We start from the raw sequence: 17,654 nt of genomic DNA on the forward strand, positions 1-17,654 counted from the left end.
TGACACCTGACCCAAAGGACCAATAAGGGGACAAGATACTTTCAAATCTTGGGGGGGGGGGGGGGGGGAGAAAGAAGGCTTTTGTTTGTGCTCTTTGTTTTGGGGGTTGTTCACTCTTGGGACTAAGAGGGACCAGACATCAATCCATGCTCTCCAAATCTTTCTGAACAAGTCTCTCATATTTCAAACTTGTAAGTAATAGCCAGGAAAGGCGTATTAGTTTTATCTTTGTTTTCTCAACTTGTAAATATTCCTTTTGCTAGAGGGTTTACCTCTGTTTGCTGTAGCTTTGAACCTAAGGCTAGAGGGTTCCTCTGGGCTCTTTGAATAGGATTACTCTGGAAAGTTATTTTCCATCCTGATTTTACAGAGACGATTTTTACCTTTTTCTTTTTAAGAACCTGATTGATTTTTCCTTGTTTTAAGATCCAAGGGTTTGGATCGGTGTTCACCAGGAAATTAGTGGAGAAGTCTCTCAAGGCTACTCAGGGAAGAGTTATAATACTTGGGAGGGAGATATTCTGGGGGGAAGAGGTAGACAGAGTTTCCCAAATAACTCAAATAATTTTGGTGGTGGCAGCAAAACCAGATCTAAGCTGGTAGTTAGGCTTAGAGGTTCTCATGCAGGTCCCCATATCTGTACCCTAGAGTTCAGAGTGGGGAAGGAACCTTGACATGTCCACATTTGAGAAGGGGGTATGTTCATGCAGACATACCCCACCCCAGCTCTGCTCAGGCTAGCGTGCTAAAGTTAGCAGTGTAGCAGCATGGTAGTGGCTAAACACCCAAGTACACATCCAGGGGGTTTGGCTGGGTATGTACTCTGCTGCCTGTGCTACTCCAGCTACACTGCTAGCATGGATACATCTGAGAATCATATGAATGGGAATCATAGCTCCCAACTGAAATGTAGATGTAGCCTTAGAACCTACTACAAAAGCCCCCTGCACCCACGCAGAGCCCAGTTAAAATAAGGGGATTCCACATATATGCTGGAGGCTGTGTTAACAGATCTCAGTGCAGGACTGGGACCATGATTTTTCATATAGGACCTTAATAATTTATCTGATTTTTTAAAAAGTTCTGTTTTCTGATTACAAAGCATTTAAAGGTGTTAGGATATGGAGAGTAAAATCTAAAAAGAATGACTACAAGTATGGTAAGGGTATGAAATGTCACTTTAATACTATAATTGCAAAAATGAAACACTAGATGTGATGCAATAGAAATATCTTTAGTAGAAAACCCAGATTAGGGCTTCAGGTATTACATTGCTATTTATTATTTGACAAATTCAAGTGTCAACTGAATGAATATATTCAATATATACTTGTTGGTGATGGTGACCAGTTAGGTGGCAGATCTAATACTATTTAGTTTATATGAAATATACACCTACATGTAACGTACAGGTTATATTAAAGACATAATACACTCTTATGTAAAATATTTTACCATATAGTCAATGAAGATTCAACATTCTCAGACTCATGAGGCCTCATTGCAGTCCATAACAAAGCTCCCCTTCACATCAGGGAGAGAAAGGTCAAGCCTGTAGAGAACACAGCTATGATTCCACCCTGCCAAAACTTCTGCATGTGCTTAACTTTAAATACACAAAGAGTCCCACTGAAGTCAATGAGACTACTCACATGCTCAAATTTCAGCATGTGAGTAGGTGCTGGCAGCATTTGGGTCCTAAACAGATCCTTTAAAAAGTGAATGCTCTTGTAAAATCACTCACAGGACCAGTCCCATTTAAGTCACATGAATAAAGGTTGTAATACTGCACCTTTGTGTTTTGATTTAGATCAAGTCTATTTACAAGTCCTGAGTACAGTACAAGAACCAGGCCAAGTGTTCATAGCAATCATGCTCATCTCTTATATAGTCCTATTCTTCACTAGATCTCAACGGCATCAGTATTTGCCTGTTTCCTATCTGAAAAACAGGAATGAGAGGGGAAGTGACTTGCCCAAGGTCACCCAGCAGGCCAGTGTCAGAGCCAGGAATAGACTCCAGGTCGCTTAAGTCCTAGTCCAGTACTCTGGGCACTAGATCATACTGCCTCCCCATCATTTCCAAGTACTGAAAACCTACCAAACTGTTGACCTGATCCTGCAGGAGTTTCTCATAAGACTGTTATTGGCTCCTCTGACTCATTTTACATCCGCAATTGAACTGTTTCCCCACTTCCGACTTGATATAAATATTCATCAGTGACTGAGTTGCTTCTTGCATCTCAGTTCAAATTTTTATGACAGATGTATTACTGGCGACTTCTGTTGGGAAATATATGTGAAGCTGGAGTAATTAAATGTGCAGTTTGGCTGCAATTTTTTTTTAAAATGTTATACAATATCATAAAAAAGTTTTATACACAGCACCATCTGTTGGCTGAGGTAGCTATAACAAATGAAAAATAGGTTATGCAGATTATATAGGAAGTACATTAAAATTCAGATTTGGAAGGAGGAAAGAAGTCAAGTAAAAAAATTAGAACAGTGAATTACAAAAAGTTACTCTACATGTCCTTTTAGTTAGGAAATACATTTTAAAAGGGCATCTGCAGTGCTACTGAAAGTAAGAAGCTATTCTACTTTAAGTTGAGTTTAATAGCTTTTCAAACTTGCCCAGTGTCAAATGAAACAATAGTAGAGAGAGAAAAAAATGAATTAATCTACAGTATCATAGATCACTGTAGCCTCCTGCCTCTGTGGATCTTTAGTGCTTTCAAATGGCAATAGCAATTTAGTGTAAATTTTTTATTATTCATTATTATTAACAACACTTACCACACATCTATCCTGAGAATTTGTAAGAGAATTGTCTAGGAGTGTTTCTTCCTTCTGTAGGCTTCGATTATGCCTGGCTATGTATGGTGGGCATGTAAGCAACCATCTCTCTCTTAAGCCTCTGTGCATATACAGTAGCCACAACTGCAGCCTAACAATCTCCTGGGGCAAGAATTATGGTGAATAATAATTGGGCTGTTAATAGTTTCCTTCTTTCCTCATTGACACCTTTCCCTTAAGATGACAATAAGTTGTTTGGTTAACATAGCTTTTGTACCAACTGGGGGAAACAAATTATTGGGTCTAGCCCACGCTCCTTGCACATGGATCATCCTAATCCCTAACTTGCTTCATAGTTCTGGCTAAACATGCTCCTATAGTAAGCAATATACCATTCTCCTTGAGTCCAGGCACAGTAGCTGGCTAGATATGGGGAGGGGAAATGCTTTTCCAGACCTGCAGTAACTTACTGTCTCCCCCTGCACAACCACCACCACTAGGTCCCTCTCTCCACATAGCAAGAGGGAAGTAGGGGAGTAATTACAGGTCACAATTCCTTCCGAGAGCTGCTCACAAGGAGTAATAATGCACCACTCATTATAATGCAGTAATAATGTATTACTCAGCCTAAGCCAACCTAGCCTTGTGTAAACGGCCAGACAGCTATGGGGCTAAATACAAGTGTTAATCTCTTTCCTTAAAAGCCATGAGACTTGGAAGAAACACAAAACTAGTGCATTTATTGCATATATAGAGTTAGAAATATCTTCCTGTGGTTTGCAGTGGCATAGTTAAAAAAAAAGCACGCATAAATTGAAAAGCAATCCTGAAACTCTTGTGTTCTTGAAGCCTGGAAAAAAATAGGTTATTTCTGAAAACAGTTGAGAGACAAATTAATGTTACTCTTCTTAAGAAACCAGTACAGGAACCAATATAGTCCTGCCTAAGGCTCAATTTGCCACCCAAACAAACAAAAATAAAATAAAATAAAAAAAAGGAGTAAGTTTTATGCTCTGCTAGGAAGAGGTACTTCTAGGATAACTGAGACAAAAACTACAGCACAAAGTTGTTGATCTTTGATTTCACAATATTGCAATTCAGCTGTTTGCCAGTTGATTCAAAACATTCTGCAGCTCTCTAACATCTCTCTGAAACTGATCATTATGTGCCATGCAACATTTGTGCTTCAATAATCCGAAATCCACTTACATTAGCACTCATACACTGGCAGAGATCTGTTCAGGCTCCTGCTTCCCAGTTACTTAAATTATTTGTGTTCCTGACATTGTATTAATTAATGAATCTGACTGATTGACTGAGACTGGATCAAAAATTCTCTTAACTCTCTACACATCTCAATATGGGGGGCAGGAGAACTAGAAGGGTCCTTATGTATTGGTCAGTAGTATTGAGGATCAACAACTTTCTCTTCCATTTTACATTTTTAACACCAAGATTGTGTTTTTCTGGACACTTGAGAAAGACAGCAGCTGAGATAGCAGTAATATGCCTGTGCTTCTGTAACTCAGCTTTAAAATGACATTACTACTAGGCAAAGCTATTTGTAATAAATGTGAGGTTCAGAACCCATAAGCCATCACCAATGTTTTAATCCTCCACTGCATTTCTTGAACTCACTCCTTAAGGCTCCCAACCACAGAGGCATTTAGGATTCTTTTCAATATGTGGATATTTGCATTGAAATTACTGGTTCTACTCACATGGACTATCAAACAGCCATCATTAGATTTTTGCTATTTGGAGACATTATAATTGACCAAGATTCAGAGCAGTGATGGAAACCAAAAGCTTCTGCAATTCTATTTAATCAGTCTCTGGACCCATCCAGAGCTACCATCACATTCCTTCCTCTCTCTTCCCCCCTGCCCCATTAAAAAGGGCTCTCCTTTCCCCACACCAAAGCCACCTGGATCTACTGACTGAATCTAGGATCGTTGCCTTATAGAGGAAAGATCATACACATTAAAAGTTAAGGCTGATCTACCCTAGAGGACTGAACTGTATCAGTTTTAGGGGTTTTGTACATGTGTGTGGGGGGGGTGGGGGGGAAGAGAACAAAAAAAAAAACCGATTGTCTCTCTTGACTGTACCAATAAAAAGTGGTGGAGATAATCTGTGAAAGGAATGATTTTTGTCCTCTTCCCTATCTCGCTTACAGATCAAAAGAATTGTTGTCACCCAAATCAAAGACCAGGATCTGGCAGCAATAATAGTGATGGATTTTAAATCCCTGCTATTGTTGTGTCACGTCTCCGCCCGCCACCCCAACCACTTGACGACACTGAACTGAAGAGGGAATGTAAATTGAGCAGAGCAGCATTGTTCAGCAAGGTGGAAAATCAATTATTAATGTTTCCCTGCTGCACAGGACAGCTCTGACCCATTTTCACTGTAAGTAAAATTCTTGAATTCTGCAGAAAGCCTGAGTGCAGTAATTGAGATTTATGCAGCTGTCCCGTTCTGGCAAAGATGGAGAGGAAGTGTGAAATCCACCCTCTAAACACAGGGCAGTCTGTGGGGCTCCAGTATGGTCTCATTGATGCAGAACAAATGCCCAAGTTTATGGGGCATAAGTGTGGTTCCTCTCCCAGCCTGGCCCTAATGCTCCCCTCCAAGCATCATACTCTTAAGTGGGCACAGAGCTGGGCTCTTTCCCTGCTGTTACTCTTCAGTCCTGGCTACAAAACGTAGGTGGCAGGATGCTGGAGAGCAGTAGGATCACATGGCTTTTTGAATACTGCCAGGCCCATCCAGACTGAAGCATTACCTCTGCTCTCCTTTCAACTTCTAGATTTATTAGTGTGATATTATTAGTTGGCCAGTTTCTTACATACTTCATAGAAGTAGTGGGTCTTGAGGAAGTATATGTTTCAAAACGTAAGACATAGTTGGACTCCTCTCTTTGATTACCTTAACTTTTCAGCAAACCCAGGGACATAATTAATAAAAGTGTCTGGCTTAGTTTGATATGGGTTTAAAAACAAATTGAGACTTTTGGGTGGGCCCCAAGTCACTTGCTGCATTTTCCACCTGGAAGCCTTGCCCTTGCTTTGAGATTTTTTTTTGTTAACATGGAGGGCAGAGGTTGCTTGAAAGAAAGAGGATTTCTGCATCAAAAAAGAGCCGCAACAGTCTCTGATGTACGGGGGGGGGGGGGGGGGAAAGAGATAAGGTAGAGCCATGTCTCTGGCCTCTGCACCCTTATTCTAAAGATCTGATTGAGGCTAAATGGCAAGAGTCTTTTCCCTGTGAAAACTAGGGGACAGGGAGATTAGCACATGGTTGGGGGTGCGGGTAGGGAGAGGAGGGAGAAACCCACACACCACATGTATTCTACTTCCACAGACACCCTCAACCAGACTATAAAGAAACAACTCTCCTCCAACCTCAGAAATATAAACACACAGAAGAGCTGGCTGAGGAGAGAAATTTCTCCCGATTCCCCTTTACCTCCCACCCCCACTCTCACATCCCGCCTGAGAGCTGGCCACCTGCCTCTGTTCTCTTCCAGGCCATCCTTTGATCTGCTACTGGCAGGGAACTGTGCTGTCAGCAGCATTTCCTTTCCTGTTCCCACAGCCACTTAACACTCCCCTCCTAGTGGGTGAGAGGCAAGGCTCCTGCTCTCTGAAGTAGCCAGGATGGGGAAGTCAAAGTGCCTTGCAGCACAACTGCCTCCTGGTAACAAAAAAAAAAAAAAAAAAACCACACAACATGCAAGCAAAAGCTGATCTACTATCTGCATGTTCTTCTCATCTCCTGTTTTATCGATAAGCCTGCAATGTATGAGGCAGAGTGTCTCGCAGCTTGTTCAAGGAAAAAATAAATTTGAAGTAGTGCATTCACTTAGGAATACCTTCCATTTGTTCCACCAGGTGTGTCAGCGTGGACATGATTTATACTCCATTTCTTAAGCCAAATAATGTTAGTTTTCTCTGAACATCTGGCTGGCATCTGGGAGATCCACAGTACGCATAATTAATCAGAACATCATTGTGATGTTTGGTAATGACAGATAGAAATGGCTAGGTTTACTATATTAACGTTCAGCAGGGTACTACAAAGCAGCAGCTTTCAACATGTATTAAAAATAATTGCTTTAACAGACAAATGTAGTATTTGTATTTAACAAAAATCATTTAGTGAACACCTGTCTACATTTCACTTTTTTTTTTTAAATATAGTGGATCTGATAATCTTCATTTCCTGTCCTAAGGTGTTATGCAGTGTTAGTGCCCATTGTTGAACAGCTACTGTTTTAGGCCAGAAGTGGATACTTTTCAGTGGCAGGTGAAGCAATTTCTATATACAGACCCTGATGCTGCAGACACAGACATTTAAGCAACTTTCTACAGGGGTGCTTTAAGAGCTTGCAGGATCTGAGCTATAGTTTTTAAAGTTCTTTACAAAAGGGATCTTTTAGGATGACAGACTATATATAAATGTAATAGGATGACGGATAATAATGAGACCTAGCCAGTAACCAAACTTTGTCTGAAAGCAATTTTTCTTCCTATATTTCTCTGTCAAGACCAACATGAATCAAGGACCTTTTGATTAAAATAACAGACCTACCATCCTGACAGATCACCCATGTTACCAAATCTGATCCCTTTTTCTCCAAAATATAGGTGTCAGTTTAGTATCCAGTGACCAAGCCTATTACACACAAATTGACTGAAAGGAATATGAAAGGGTAACGTGGTAGCCTCTGAACTGAGTGCACTATTCCACTCCTTTAGTGTCACCACACAGGCTCTCAGCCCTTTGAGTTTCTCTTTTGTGTGATGGCATGGGAGATGGAGATGGCCACTTGCTTAAATATCTCTAAAGCTACAACAGAAGACAGAGCCAACTCTAGGGTATGGCGAATCAGGGCAACCACTCTTTGCCCCATGCTTTTGGGGGCCCTGCGGGCCAGTGTGATTGGCTGGCACAGTTGGTCCCGGAAGTGACAGATTCATCACTTCTGTCCCAGGCCCTGCACCGCCCCAAGAACCCTATCTAAATCTATAACAGATTAACAATTGCACTTGGTGGGGGGGGGGGGGGGGAAGAGAGAAGAGGGAGGGGGAAAAAAAAAATCACAACTTTGGTGCCCATCTCAGGGATATTGGCAACATGCTTCACTTACGGAAAAGCAAAATTTCTACAATTAGTTACATGCTGTATGAAATGTGTTGTAGCATGTTTCAAATAAGTGACTAAACTATCGAGAAATAAAAGTAGCTGATTTTTATAATTGTATGTTGCATGACATAGTAAACACTATTTTAATACATTTGTTTTGGTGCCCCAAGTGTGCATTTCTTTATTTCAAGTGTGTGTACCTGTCAAGCTTCCCATATCACACACAGGCATGCATTCCATCAAAGTCAAGTCCACATCTAGCATGATAAAAGACCTACTACTAGCTTCCCCACCCATGCCAGGAAAGATCAATCAGGTTATAATTGGCTCTCTAATTGGCACTCCTTTGGGCTGTAGCTTTATTTACTTGCAGCCAAGTGGCACTCAGATGAAGTAATTTGTTTTCAACCTTTGAAAACATCAAAAAGTCTGCTCCAATATACTATAGCTGGCTTATCAGTGATGAGCAAATATTTGTAGATAGAAAAATAGAAAGAGAACCTGCACCTATCTTCCATGTCCAGAAATATTCATACTAGTTCATCTGACACCATCTTATTTAAACATTTTTCAGAGATCTTATTTTAAATTGGTATTTACCTTCAGGGCTAGGATCAGAGTGGTATAGCACACTGCTTCCGAACACCCAAAAAATCTGACTTCTTCTGTTCCCTCTATTCCTACAGCCAACCCTTCTCTTGAGGGTGAGGGATAACTTCCCTCACAATACAGTCACTCCTTTGTCACAGGTGAATACCCTAGAAGTTGAATGTAATTTCTCTCACGACATATCAGATACTAGGTAGGAACTTAGCTCTGCTGGAGTGATGGCATTTATAACCAATAGACAGAAAAGCCAGTGGTGATAGTTTTGTCTTTCTAGCATGAAGAGCTGCAATCCTAGTGGTAGCTTAAAATACAGAAGCAACTATCGATTAATACAAATGTCAAAGATAATACTGTGAGAATACATTGTGGAATGTGAAAACAGAGGGAGACAGCAAGCAGCAAACAGTTTCAAAATGGCCACTATAAAGTTGCAGCTGCAGATCACTGACAAATTTAAAGGGGCTCATAAAAGGCATGCTGGAAGAGTGTGTTCCTATAAGAGGACAATTCTCCACTGGGGAGCTTTGGGGCTAGGTAATCATGAAGGGAAAGGGTTTTCAGCTGCCTCTGTTTACTTTTGTACCCATACTCAACATGAGTACTTAAAAATACTCAGGGTGAGAGAAATTAATTTTGGTTTCTGAACAGTAGTTTTCTGATATTCTCCTATGTAAACAAGCTACTATGACCAAGCCTAATGCTAGTTTAAATCCATGTATTGATCATTGTTTAAGTCTGAGCAGGTTGCATCTCTCTAGTGTTGAAACATTTACTACAAGGTTATACTATTCTTCCCCTTTATCTTTAAGTGTCAGAGACCTCATCTGCCAATTCTGACAGATGTTCTTCCAGAGTCTTCCTCTAGTTTGAGGATTTACAATGACAATTGTAGTAGAGCACTGGAGCTAGATATGGTTTTTTTCTTCACCAGAGAAGAAAGGAAAGAATGAAATAGTGGTGCTGACGGATTTCAATAAGCCAGACAGACATTTTTGTAAAAGTCTGTCTAACTCTATGCCAAGAAATCCTCTCTCAAACTCTGCAATTGGTCCTTACAGCCTTTCATAGCCAGATATTACATTCCTCTTCAATATGTTCTCTGTGAGACAGTGGTAAAATAAGGCTACCTATTATAAAATACCTATTTTGACAGGTAAATGTTTCTTTGGGAATAAGCCTCCCAAAGTTATCATCTTTAAAACTTTAAGATATAGTACAAATAATGGTAGACTGGGAATCTGTTACACAGAATTATAACTTCATCTGTTAGAGAGAGCAAGTTTTACATAGTGCGCCAACATATCACAAACAGCGAAGGAAGAGGGGAGGAAATACCAGTACTATTTTGCGGTTATAAATTTGGAAGTGTTTTAATATCTAGACCCCAATCAGAGTGTTGCAAATAGGCCCTTTATAAAACAGACCAAACCAAAATGTTGGCTCTGAAAATCTCATAATTTTGAGGTGTTCAATATCCAGCCCTGATTTCGTGGTTTGAGCTCATCCCTGTCTTTTTTAAAATGTCAAGACTATCAAAAATCTTTACTGATAATTAAGCAGCATCATATCCCTGTCAGTTGCACTAAGAAATAGCATATTCATTTCAGAGAAAGGTAAAGTGAGGCCTGGAGTATTTAAGTGACTTGTTGAGGACAGCTATATAGCCCTGGACAAAACTAGAGTCCTGGCTCCCAGTTGTTTGCTGTGACCAAGTGAACAGTTGAATTTCCTGTCATTGCAATACCAAGACAAATGATAGATAAAAAGCATTGCCATATTAGTTTGGAATCTGCTAATACAAACTAAGTGTTCAGAAGTCAGGCACTCACAAATAATATCTACAACTGCCTTATTGCTACAAGGTTGCATCATTAAAAGGCAGTGCTTCCGCCATAGATTCCAAGGTTCCAATCATGGCAACAAAGTCTTCTCTTCGTAATCAAATACTTATTTTTGAGAGCAATACTTTAAAGAACTGAGTCATTGGGCAATATAGTTTAGTTTAACATAGCTTTCGTGGTACAGTCTCAAGACATTTTAGTGAGTTCGATACCCTCGCTCTCAGCAGCAAGTCTCATACAATCACTGAGTTGGGTAGAAATAAAATATAAATCAGTGCTGAAATATGAAAGCAGAAGAGATACATGCTACTAAGTACTCCTGAAGTTTAGTCTGAGAAAGTGCAAACTAGAAGGATTCGATAATGGGGGAAGGGAAAGGTGAGTGGGGTTGGAGTCAACATACATAGAAATATTTCTATGTGTGATCATATATTTGGAGAAGTGAATCAATGGCCTGAAGGGAGGGTTGAACAATTAGAAGAGAAACAACCTCTCAACTGTGGTTAATTCTAAAGACAGGAAACCTATGTTTTAGAACTAGAGATAATGAATATGGGACTGGGAGCAAGTTAACTGGTGGGCAGTTACATACTACAGGAGCCTACTCAATGAATAATTGCAAAGAAGTTTACCACCACCCATTTGTGAATTCAACCTGAGTGCCTATGTGAGGTACTATGTTAAGTGAAAATGTGCAATTTTTTTTTTAAGTGTGCACAAGATCAAGTATGACAGTAGTCATACAATATGCAAAAAAAACCAAGGAGCAATATCTGCTCTGATTGGTCTGCAAAACATGAGTTTCAAACCAACATTTTAAAAAAGTACAAGTACTTTAGATCACTTTTTTTTTTTAAACTCTGAACTAAGTCTACCTTATTGGAAGCTGCAAAAGAAACATTTCATTTGTCTTCATCTCTCTCAGCTGCAAAATTTCTTGAGAGAAAGGCCTTTGCATACTTGTTCAAACCCCAGTTTTAGAGGAAAGCTACAAGACCACACAATACCATGTGCTTGGCATTTTAAAAATATACATACAAAGAGTCCCAGACCTGAGAGATTTATAATCTAGGAGACAAACATGGGTAAGGCAAGATGGACTGGAAGATCCAGAGGATGGAGAATATAAGGCCAAATCACTCACCAACCCCACTCCAGAATCACCACAGAAAGGGAGCAGGGAGTACAAAACTCTGAGGAAAACTATGTGGTTCACTTTGCAGATATTGTGTCATCATTCGCCACAGTCCCAAAACTGATACTGGGTTCATCTACCCAAAGCAGTAGACCTACAGAGAACCTGCCATGGAGATGGATTCCACTCCAAACTTGGGATTCCTGCCTCTACTCTGATTCCTAATAACTTAGCTCTGCTAGAGTGCCCCAGCCATTGCTGTTCCTGGGAACTTGACAAAAGAGGTTGCCCAAGGGAAGGGTTTAAGCATTGTGGATTGAATACAGATGGAGTAGAAGGATATCAGATTCAGGATGAGCAGTGAGAGGAGGCGGACATAATCCAGGCAGGAGAAGACTAGTGTAAGGATATTTTATGCATTTAAGTGTGACAACACTGCAACTACATAGCAAGCAGACTAAACATCTCATGAATAAAACTTCAAGCATTCATGAGCCTCAGCCTCAATATCAAACTGAAATTTTCAAAATAAAAATGATTAAAGACTTGAGTCCATTTTCTGGACTAACAGAACACACAATTTACTGTTTTAAATTGGAGACACTGAAGAGTTAAAGCTCTCAAGTCACCTTTGTAGAGGCAGCTAGTTGAGATGGAAAATATAGCCATTATAAAGGATTCCTGAAACTTTTTTGTTTTTGGAGACGATCTCATTGTTTGCAACAAGCCTTCTGGTATTCAGTAGGGAGAATCTCTTTGGGCCACAGAGTGCCTTTTCTCCCCCAATCATATTCCATTGGGGTGTAAATGTTAAAAAGTCCCAGCTCCTTTCCACTGCCACAACAATATTGGCAGCATGCCAAAAACCAACCAACCAAAAACATTAACATTCTGAGACCAAGCCCACATCACCAAAGCAACAGCAATGTACTGCACTAGGAAACACAAAGATGGCAGAACAGCTGCACCAACAGTGGGGAAGAAGAGAGCTGGCTGGCCTCCTCCCACTATGTAAGCCCTTGGATCCAACACATGCCCACTGCCGTGCCTCCCCCCTTCGTCCTGGCCCATTTACCCACCACCACCCAGGGTCACTACATGGGCAGAGGCAGAGAGAGACTGACTGGCCTGGCTCCTCCTAATTGCCTTCTAGACCAAGCATATTACACCAGTGGCCAATCCCATTCTAGGGACAACACACAGGGAAGGAGCACACTCATTTCTGGACAAAGGAGAGACACCACAGTCAGACTGAGCTCCCCAAACCACCAACACCCAATCCAGCTCTTGGATTCAGGAATCCATCCTCGCACTGGGAAAGTAGCTTTCTTCTACTGCCAGCCAATGTTGTTAGACCTGTAGCTCAAATAGCAGCAGCACAATGCTGAGGACCCAGGATTCAAATTCTGCACACTAAGGCTTCATGGGTAAACTAAATCTGGCATTTCTACATTCCTTGACTTATAAAGTAAGTTATATTCTTTTAACATAGGTTTTGGGCTCTGTAATTATTTATATTGCATTTTGTCATGTACATTTAATCCAAGTCTGACTCCAAAACAAGTGTTGTGACCTTGTTAACTGTTTCTAGTCAGTTCATATTTGAGAGAGGATTTGAATGATCTCTTCAGATAATTACAATATAGCTTGTAATTTTGAAGGTCATGTTTTTTTTCTCATAAGCTAAACAAAATTGCCCCAAAAGCTTATGCCCAAATAAATGTTAGTCTTTATTCTTTAAGGTGCCACCAGACTCCTCATTGTTTTTGTGTATTCAGACTAACACGGCTACCCCTCCGATATAGGATTTCTTGAAAATCCTGTATGTAACCATGTGAACTTGTGCAATTACAAGGTCCAATTGTTACATTCCAAGACCATGCTGAATAGATCGAACACTTGTGTGTTGATTTAAGCAGTGTGTGGCTGATATACAGTGTGATTAGGTGAAACTGCATAACATGCTAGAAGTTTATACTTCTCCCCCCCCCCCCCCCAAACATCAAGACTCTCACTAAAAATCAGGTTCTAAAAAGAAACACCATTGCTTATCAGAAGCAACAGCAAAATTCAGTGTATACTCAAGTGGATTTTTGTTTTCCTGAGCAATGTAAACCAAGATTGAATCCATAGGGTGACAAACAAGCTCATGGCCTAGTTTTCAAAGGTTCCAAGCTTCCACTGCTCCTACTGAAGTCAATAGGAACTGCAAGTGCTCAGCCCCTCTCTAGCTCAGGAACTAAGTAAGAATAGGATTCTTCACCAGCAATCCCAACAAACAACTAAAAATAATTGTGTTTCATAAATTGAAAGTTTGACACCTCATGCCAGGCAGGAAAATTCAGAGTTAGTGGGGCAGATCCTGAGCTGGTGTGAATTGTCATTGAAATCAGTGGAGCTAAGGCTTTGACCTTAACCTCATTCTTCTGTGTCTTGATAATTGCATACAATACTCCTTGCACGAACAACTGCAGGGAGTACAGAGATTCCTGCACTCTTTTAGCCCCAGCATTTCTGCATTTTCAAAGTTGCCTCTTGGTGTTACTATAGCTAGCAGACCTCTAACAACCAGTGCATAGAAGATGAATACCCCATGTAATTTTGATGTGAGAAAAATAGCTAGACAGAAAGAGAAAGCTAAAGAAAAAAGGATAGTGCTGAGCTCCATGAAATTACATGGAGTGACAGCAGCAGACCACAGATCCATCTGGCAACTTTAATCTATGCATCTGGCAGTTTATGGGCAATAACTCCACCAGTCTTGACAAAAGGCAGAAATATTTCTTATCACCTCTGAACAAGACACCTGCAAGCCCAGAATTAGTCCTTATAAATCTAGTTGCAAAAAAAAAAAAAAAAAAAAAAAAAGTCAGCTGGCAGTCTGCAGTCAGTGTAAACAGCCTATTGACCTTTAAAGAATTAGAAATTGCCATTGATCAGCCAAAAAGAAAACAGAAGATTCTCACTTGTGATGGTATATTACAATGTTTAACATGTCTAGATTTGTGTATTTGTTTCTGTCATACAAACAAATATACAGAAAAAGGAGTGTGTATTTACCTTTGACAGAACACAAAATAATAACTAGTTGTTCAAATAAGTAACTAATCCCAAACAAATTAAAGTAAAACCTAACCTAGAGGAAAGAGGTTCCCCTCCACCATAATCCTCACTTTCATCAAAAACCTCCCTCTTCAAAAGCCTACATTAAAAAAAAAAAAAAAAAAAAAAAAGGGCCATGAAGCATGTCAAATGACTGGGTACTTGAGAACCAGCATGGAAGCTGGTTCTAAAGCAGAGGGCTCCTCATAGAGAATGTTCTACTGCTAGCCCTTGTCTTTTATATCAAGTGATATTTAAAGTGCCTAGGCATCATAGGAATAGGCTCAGAACAGTTATAATTATGGTGTATTTATAGAAGTATCAGATCTTCAGATGCTACAGTGTTTTAAATTTGCATTTTTTCCCCAAAAAAGAAAGAATAGAATATGAGCCGGATAGTAGAAAGAATTACACTTTTTAAAATAAAGAATAGTGAATAAAAGTCAATGTTAGTTTCATAGACCACAAAGCTATCTCTGTTGGTACTACTCATGAGCTACTTATCCTTAACTCCTCAACTTTAGCTATCCAAAAGAGCCAAGATATTGTTCAGATTTCCTTATGCCACTTTATGTCTTTTAAAGTTTGGACAATTTCACTTTTCATGTTAAACTTGAGCACAGTCCAAGGCTGTAACACAATATCTCGATTGATTGTTATAACAGACTATGATATTTTGTTCTGTTTTTTCTTGACTTGATACAGCTGTAGTGATTATTCAGACAGCTAAATCTTGGCAAGTCTTTTTGGACACAGAACAATTTTATAAATATCCTTACAGGAGAGAAGAGGTGTTTAGGGCAAGTTATACTCAGTCAAACCATGTGTAAATAAATCCACTCACCGATAGACAACCCCTTATAGGCAGGTGTAGTGTAGCAGCTCTTGTTTCTGTAGCACCCCGAGCCAACAGTCTCTCCAGCAATGTGATAGTTTTTCTTCCAGTGACTCAGCCTTGCAGCCAGCTCACCAACTTAAGTCCACCTCTTCCAGGATCACAACTATCCAAACTTAAAACTCTAAAAAAGTATCATTAACACAAACAAAATCCTTTTCCTTTACTGGGGCTATTTCTCAGCCTATCTTCTAGGCTTAGCCAGCAACACCCTGCTGGGTTCAATAACCCTTGTATTAAGCTTTGTATGCCACATTCCTTAGCACCAGTAGAGGAACCATCTATTTTAGGTTCCAGGGTCTTTCCCAGGCTGCTGTCTGGCGAGCTTTTCTTTATTCTCTGAAGTTTCTTCCTTGTGCTTTTTCCCCAGCTGCCCTTCATCATCACTTAAGCCTGATTCTCCCTCTTTATTGCATCCATCTTCTGCTCTTTATGGGGAATTGCCAAATCTCTCTCAAGTGGGGCTCATTCTGTAATCAGGTTGGTTTAGCCCTAGGCTCTCCATATGTTATTCCACCACAAGTATCAGAATATTGAGCAACATATTTCTAAAGGTAATCAAATAGTGCATCTTGACTGACCTTTCTGTTTGAGACAAGTAGAAATATAACCAACACACATAAAATTACCAGTTCATTACATACAAAGTATTAGGAAATGTATTTTATTGATGCAAGCCTGGTGCACCAAGGTGAAATTCACCCCTGTGCAGAGGGCTGACACGAGACCTGTGTCTCAGTTACCTGTAAATCTGTTTAAGCTCAGTTTTGAAGGTTGAGAGCAACTTTTTTAAATGATATTTTGCAGTCCCAGGAAAAGGCAACCCTTCTCAGCAATGTGGCTCAAGCTTTCTCCCTGGTACTTGCTACTTAGAATGGTTTCTCCGCTTGCCTTGCCTGGGTTGGGTCCTTTTTTCTGACATCTGGTGCCATCCACCACTCCTCCCACTCTTCCTAGGACACAAGAGATGCTGTCCCTTGAGAAAATGAATAATGCCACCACTGATGGCAAAGAGAATAAAATCCAGTATACAAAAAACAATGAAATACATCAGTACAAGCCCCAGCAAAGAAATAACGCATCCCAAATCAACAATATAACAAAGGGAGCTGGAAAATAGGATCTTGGGAAGGGCAAGATTAAATATTAAACATTAACAAATCAACCACTTCCCCACCTCCCAACACTCCCAACTCTTCCCAACCCTCCAGTTCCCTCTGTGTCATGTTCCCAGGCATGAAGTACTCTGTGGATGAGCCAGAGATGAGTGCTACAAACATTAGCCTTTGTTAATGTTTTAACAAGAGGGGTTACTTTACTGTGTCTTTGTACTTGGGTGGGGCATGGTCCTCTAGTCCAGAGTCCCATGGAGGTCTCAGCTGGCTCTTGGTAGCCAGAGTCAGGTTGTAGCTCTGTCTTTCTGGATGCTGGTCTCTGCAGGGCTGGTACTGTCTGACCCATACACTAGGTCCTCCACCAGTTCAAAGACTCCCACTGTGGGGATGGAGGAGAACTTAACCAGAGATTCACCGAGCTGATCTGCTTCTCTCACAGCTCCAAAGCTCAAACCTGAAACTAAACCTAGTCTCTGTCTCTGAGTCAGGCTGTCCCCTCTCATTGAGGTGCTGAGCAGCACTGGCCCAGCAAACTGCTTGTCCATATCACCATCTGCAGAAGCCTCCCTATTGGCATCAGCAAAGGTTTCTAGTCCATTCTGTCACCACTCCTGGCTCAATGATTGCTGTGAAATTATGTCAGAAGCCTCTGGTAGTCATTATTGTTGTAGTCCATATGGCAGGACCCCCTACAGGCTCAGGCCAAAGTTTCAGGAGCTGGGAAGCTCTAGATGGGGTTTGTATTTATTTCTCTGACTCTTAATTGAGTTGATTTATAATTCAGTGATTCAATGCTACTTAATGGCTTTATCTGCATATTTATGTATGAAACCTCAATGCTTCCCACCATTTTCTATCCATCCAGAGGAAGAGCAATAAAAATTGGTGCATCCCAACCTACTGCATTGCAGAGAAAAGCAATGGCTAGCACTGGTGTTGGAAAGCTTCCTGAATTAGAAATTGTATTAGATGGATTGGCATTAAAAGTGTTACCCAGTCTAACCTGGATAG

At 40.4% G+C, this 17,654-nt stretch overlaps 1 long non-coding RNA gene across 1 annotated transcript in view; it reads right to left on the reverse strand.

Annotated features, from left to right (window-relative positions):
* LOC135972476 (uncharacterized) overlaps positions 1-17,009 on the reverse strand; it is a 210,549-nt gene extending 193,540 nt beyond the window's left edge. The window contains exon 1 of the long non-coding RNA XR_010588934.1: positions 15,478-17,009. This is a non-coding gene — a long non-coding RNA (uncharacterized LOC135972476). The remainder of the gene's footprint in view (positions 1-15,477) is intronic.
* Between the last annotated feature and the right edge of the window lie 645 nt (positions 17,010-17,654).

The sequence above is a fragment of the Chrysemys picta genome, chromosome 6 (genome assembly GCF_011386835.1).
Source record: "Chrysemys picta bellii isolate R12L10 chromosome 6, ASM1138683v2, whole genome shotgun sequence".
In the NCBI taxonomy this organism is placed as follows: Eukaryota; Metazoa; Chordata; order Testudines; family Emydidae; genus Chrysemys; species Chrysemys picta.